This window comes from Chiloscyllium plagiosum, chromosome 10 (genome assembly GCF_004010195.1).
Source record: "Chiloscyllium plagiosum isolate BGI_BamShark_2017 chromosome 10, ASM401019v2, whole genome shotgun sequence".
Classification (NCBI taxonomy): Eukaryota; Metazoa; Chordata; class Chondrichthyes; order Orectolobiformes; family Hemiscylliidae; genus Chiloscyllium; species Chiloscyllium plagiosum.
The window spans coordinates 41,673,428-41,679,427 of record NC_057719.1 but is presented as its reverse complement, the minus strand read 5'-3'; positions in this window follow the sequence as shown (position 1 = coordinate 41,679,427).

Here is a 6,000-nt window from a genome sequence, read left to right as displayed (position 1 = left end):
GGAATGTGTTGGTGAAGTTGATGAATTGCTCAACCTCCTCGCGGGAGCACGAGGTGACGCCAATGCAGTCATCAATGTTGCGGGGGAAGAAGTGGGGAACGGTGCAGGTGTAACTATGGAAGATGGACTGTTCTACGTAGCCAACAAAGAGACAAGCATAGCTGGGGCCCATACGTGTGCCCATGGCTACCCCTTTGGTCTGGAGGAAGTGGGAGGATTCGAAGAAGAAATTGTCAAGGGTGAGAACCAATTCGGCCAAACGAATGAGAGTGTCAGTGGAAGGGTACTGTTGGGGATGTCGGGAGAGGAAGAAACGGAGGGCTTGGAGGCCCTGGTTATGGCGGATGGAGGTGTAGAGGGATTGGATATCCATGGTGAAGATGAGGCATTGGGGGCCGGGGAAACGGAAGTCTTAGAGGAGGTGGAGGGCGTGGGTGGTGTCTCGAACATATGTGGGGAATTCGTGGATTAGGGGGATAGGATAGTGTCGAGGTAGGTGAAGGTGAGTTCGATGGGGCAGGAGCAGGCTGAGACAGTGGGTCAGCCAGGATGGTCAGGCTTGTGGATCTTGGGAAGGAGTTAGAATCGGGCGGTGAGGGGTTCCCGGAGTACGAGGTTGGAAGCTGTGGGTGGGAGATCTCCTGAGGTGATGAAGTTCTGTATCGTCTGGGAGATAATGGTTTGGTGATGGGGGGTGGGGTCACGGTCGAGGGGGCGGTAGGAAGAGGTGTCTTTGAGTTGGCATCTGGCTTCAGCGGTGTAGAGGTCAGTGCACCAGACTACCACTGCGCTCCCTTTATCCGCTGGTTTGATGGTGAGGTTGGATTGGAGCAGAGGGAGTGGAGGGCAGCGTGTTGTGAGGTTGAGAGGTTGGAATGGGGGAGGGGGGATAGACATTTGAGGCAGTTAATGTCTCCATGGCAGTTGGAAATGAAGAGGTCAAGGGCAGGTAAGAGGCCAGCACGGGGTGTCCAGGTGGATGGAGTGTGTTGGAGGCGGGCGAAGGGGTCCTCGGAAGGTGGGCGGGAGTCCTGATTGTAAAAGTAAGCTCGGAGGCGGAGGTGGCAGAAGAAGGGATCGACGTACGATGTGTATTAAATTCATTGATGTGTGGGCGGAGGGGGATGAAGGTGAGTCCTTTGCTGAGGACTGATCTTTCGTCCTCAGTAAGGGGGAGGTCTGGAGGGATGGTGAAAACTTGGCCAGAATGCAGGTGAGTGGCATTGGTGGGGGCAGAAGTGGTGGTGAACACAGCAGTAGAGGGGGGCGGAAGTCGCTGAACGCGTGGCGTCAGTGATGACGTGGGAGGCAAAAGTGATGTTACGTGTGATGCATAAGGAATTGTGAGGGGCGTAAGTGGCCATGATGGGGGTGGAAGTGATGTCATCGATCACCGTGGGGATAGTAGCTGTACCAGCCACATGGCTAATGGCATCTGAGCAGTTCCAGAGGTCGGGGGAATCCTCTGGAATGTTTGAGGAGCACTGGTTATGGAGGTGGTGTGTGTAAAAGTTTGTTGTACTTACAGTTTTTGATGTTTGAGATGGTGTTGACATACTGTTTGTTGAGAGTATGAATTCTTCTTAGAATATAGTATAGAGTGGGTCCTTTGCAGTTCTGAGAGAGTGTGGCCCTCAGCTGAGGCAGGGCTGACTGTAGAGAGGTTCGGTGCCGGAGCATTGCTGTGAGTGTGGAGCGGAGGATCCGGAAGGAGAACTGTTTCTGGTGGTTTTGAATCTGTAGTCTGTACGGTTTAGCCAATATTTACCAGTGAAATGACATCACTCAAAAGAACCCCTTCATTACTGCATTATTGTTTGTGGGAGATTTTCTGCACAAATTAACTGGTATGATTCCTACATCACAACATTCACAAAAACATACTTCCCTGGCGGTAAAGTGCTTTTACAAAAGTGCAAGGTGAATGCAAGTTATCTTATAAATGTATCAACAGCTAGTAGTTGGACTGGGACAATGGAGGAAGGGAGCTGATGGGCAAAGTAGAAAGAAAACATTTCTAAATAAAAGCTTGGAGTTAATGAAGCTATTAATATTTGCCATGAATGGTACTTATCACAGAGTTAGCAAGCCCTAGAAAGGCTAATATGTACTTCTGGGGAAGTTAAAGTGTATAACTTTGATTTCTCAAAACCACTGGTGTCATCATTTAAACTGAGTAGTTCAATAGTAGAGTGAGACAGATGGTTATTTTTATACAGTAGTACTTCATTTGAACATTACTTGATTATGTAAAGCGTACACTAATTTGGCTTATTCCCCAAGAAGGTAACTAGTGGTGGAAGCTAACACAATTTTTTCACTTCTGCTACACAAACAGTACCTTCCATCCTCACTCACTATTCGGAAAGGTTCCCCTCACTATATTGCTCCAAAACAAACACTTGTCTTTGCTCTACTGAACATGTTGGAAACAGCACTCATTGAAAATCATACATTGATTGTAGAACCCTGTTTATACATTTCATACAAAAATGGGGTGGGGTGAGCTTACCACAGACATGAGGTTGTTCTTTATTTTTTAATCAGGTATTTTAGCAGGCATCAACTAATACTTGTGCTGCATTGTGATAATACTAACGTCAGTGACTGGATGATCTTTGGTCTTTCGGCTGAATATTGTAGGGCCCAGCATTGAAGAGCTTGATCTGTCTCTCCCTTGATTGTCCTACCTATTTTCTCCACTGTTACAGAACTATCAAGTAAAAATTATGTACATATTGGAGAGAAATGATCAATGTCGGTGTTAGCCAATAGCATTTAGTGTTTCCACATGCTCTGCTGTGCTAATGGAGGTTTTAACCCATTTATTTTTATCAGCAGCTGTAATTTCTGGGCTATAACCTCAAAGATTCAAATATCAGCATGAATTCAGAATGTAGTCTACATGCATTATTAACACTGATAGTTTTCAGGAGTATAGAAAGGCCCAGCAGGTTGAGACAGCAGCCCTGCTGATCCACTAAACCACATGCTGCTTCTGCTCATTGCTCAATATATTTTGCTTAAAAATGTATATTAATGGCATCATGAAGGAAACTGACTGGGAGGAATTATCAAGTCTGGCAGTGTGAAGGAAGGTAAATGCATGCACTCAGTTCAAACAATGTAGCCTCTGTAGACCCCAGTTAATGACCTTAACTGCTCCTGTTAATTCAGCTCTCTCACGCAGTCAAATCTTTCACTAGTACTCACTACTCACTGCTTTATCACAATGTTGCCTCCAATTTCTATCCAAGTCATCATCAATTCCTTCTATCAGTCTTTTTTCCAATCTTGTCCTCCTAAAGAGATAGAATCTGTGTTTGCCTTTGACCCAGAATTCTTGTTCTTTCATCCAAAGGACGATAAGTCAGGTGTGAGCATTGACAATGAGGGTCAGTGGACTGATCAACTTCAGCAGGTATCTTGTCAATTTTGTGCTCAATTATGTACACAGCTATGGTAGGTGTTGGTGGATGACGATCAGAGGTGGATGGATTTCCCTTTGCCTAACTCACTATCCCTTGCTGAGCTGTCTTATCTCAGCACGATCCGAAAGATGAAACCTCACACCTTCCAGTTACCTGGGTTACCCATTGACTAAATCTGTTGGAAGGAAATCCACAGCTTCAGGAAAAGAAAAATCAACAGAAGTTCACAACTGAAAACACTTCTGTTATAATGAACAATTGACGAGACTTGTCCTTTTTTAAGTGTTTTCTTTTTGTATTTATTTTGTGTGTTGAATATGAACTGAGACTTACTGACAAAGATTGATATGGAGTCTGAAGTTCTAATTATGTGCTGTGATCTATCAGTTTTAATAACTATATAGTATAGATTTTTTTCAGTGCAAATCCCCTGACATTCTGAATTTCTGATGACTTTTGAGGTCAGATAAATATAATTCTGAAGGTGTATTCCCAGACCAGGGCTTACTATTTGAAGAATTGACCATTCCTTTTCTGGTGTAGAGCAATGGTAAATGTAGCATTACTTATCTGACTGCTGGGCTCCTCATTTTATTCACACAATATTCATGAACATCCGAAAGACAGGTGATAAATTTGTACCAATTAGTGCGTACAGAATTAGCGCGAGTGTTTTCGTCTTTTTAAGATTACAGGACACGGTCCAATGTAGACTGGAGCCTAAATCATTATGTCATGGCTGTCCTAATTCTTTGATTAACATAACTGAGCATTAAAAAAAAAACCCTGGTTGGTCTGAATGGAGATGATTGCTATTGCTACTGTAAACAGCTCAATTGTGCAGTGGCGTATTCTTGGCACAGTTGATGGTACATATACAATCTATTTCTCAATGTCATTGCAACATACATACACTGCAGCGTGGACAGGAAAATTTCCCGTGAAAACATTTTCGGTGCTTACTTTTTTGAGGCATTGTTTAGTTTACTTTTTATTTTTGACTTCTGCCTTTTTTGTTTACACATTAACCTATCAAATTTTCAGGTGGGAACCACAGGAATATGCACAATTAACTACCTCCTATCCCAAATCCTCCCTGTGTTTTAGTGAATAGAAGTTATTGTTGCTGTGGTTAGTGTCAGTTGTTTTCCCATTGCATTGTGAGAAGCCCTAATACTGAAAGTTACATTTCACATGGCGGAGGGGTTGACAATTACACATTAATCAAACATACACTCATTCAATGCTGCACGATAGAAAATTAATCGCTGACACACAGCACTGCAGATGGAGTGCACACACATTAATCCAAAGCCACACAACAGAAAAATGAGCAGCCCGCCTGCTGAATGACATCTTTATTCCTGATCTTTTTTTGTTAGTGATGAATGAGCCACTTTTTTTTTGCATAGTTTCTGGATAACTAACACAACAGTGACATTTTCTCCATATTAATGTGAAGGGTGGTGGTGATTGTACCCAAATGTAAATTGAGATTTTCATCTTGCGTGGTCTTCAAGTGACTGGCTGGAGGAACAATTTATAGCTCTAAAGGGAGGGCATTTGATGGTTGGGCCTTATTAGTATGTTGCAGGCAGCAAACAAGTACTCTGGCACATTTCACTGACCCTGGGCCACTGCAACATTGGGTAGCTCTGACGGTTCAGCAGAGATGAGAAATGGATTCATGCAGCAAGTTATTCCAATCTGGAGTGCGTTGCCTCAAAAGAGTATTTAATCAAATTCAATAATAACATTCAAAAGGGAATTGGACCAATATTTGTAAGGGAAAGGTCTGCTCAGCCATGGGAAAATAGCAAGAATGGCTGAAATAAATGGATAAGTCATTCAAAGAGTTGGCTCGAGTATGATGAACTCCTGCATGCTCTAAGGTTCATTGCAACAGTGACAAGGATCCTCTGTGTATTGCCAAGCCCTGATTACCATTTTAGGTAAATCAGGGCTTTACCATTTTAAATGGGCCTAGCAACTCATTTAATGTGAGAGACAGCATGATCTTTGGCTGCTCAGGAGTGAAGATTGAGGTGGTCTTAGTGACAGCAGGATTACTGCTCCTCCATTTGTAGCAGAGAGACCACCTCAGTTCATTTTCACTAGTTAGGAGACCTTCAGGTCTACTTTTTCAAATTCTGGTGTTAGTTCATCATTCTGCATAGATACAATCACATCTGCCTCTGTAGAAGCTTTACTGCTATACAGAAAATGATTCAACACTTCTCTGCATAAACCTCAGATTTAGGTCACAATGCTTGACTGTTTAAAAAAAATTAATTTCAGACATATGTATTATTCTGGTCTGCAACAAAACACAACAATGTTTTTGATTTCCTTCATGCTGCAGTGAACAAGTAAATTGCCTATGATTCTTTGCACTTTTAATTTGAAAATCAGATCAGCAACATTTGACAAATATCTTTGTGCATTCAAAAGGGCAATGTGGAGCTAGAATGAAAATAACAGAGAATAAATGATCTTTCTTTAAATATTTATGACATTATTGCGAAAGGTAATGTGATTATTTTGCTGCAACAGTGTGTGCTGATAATTA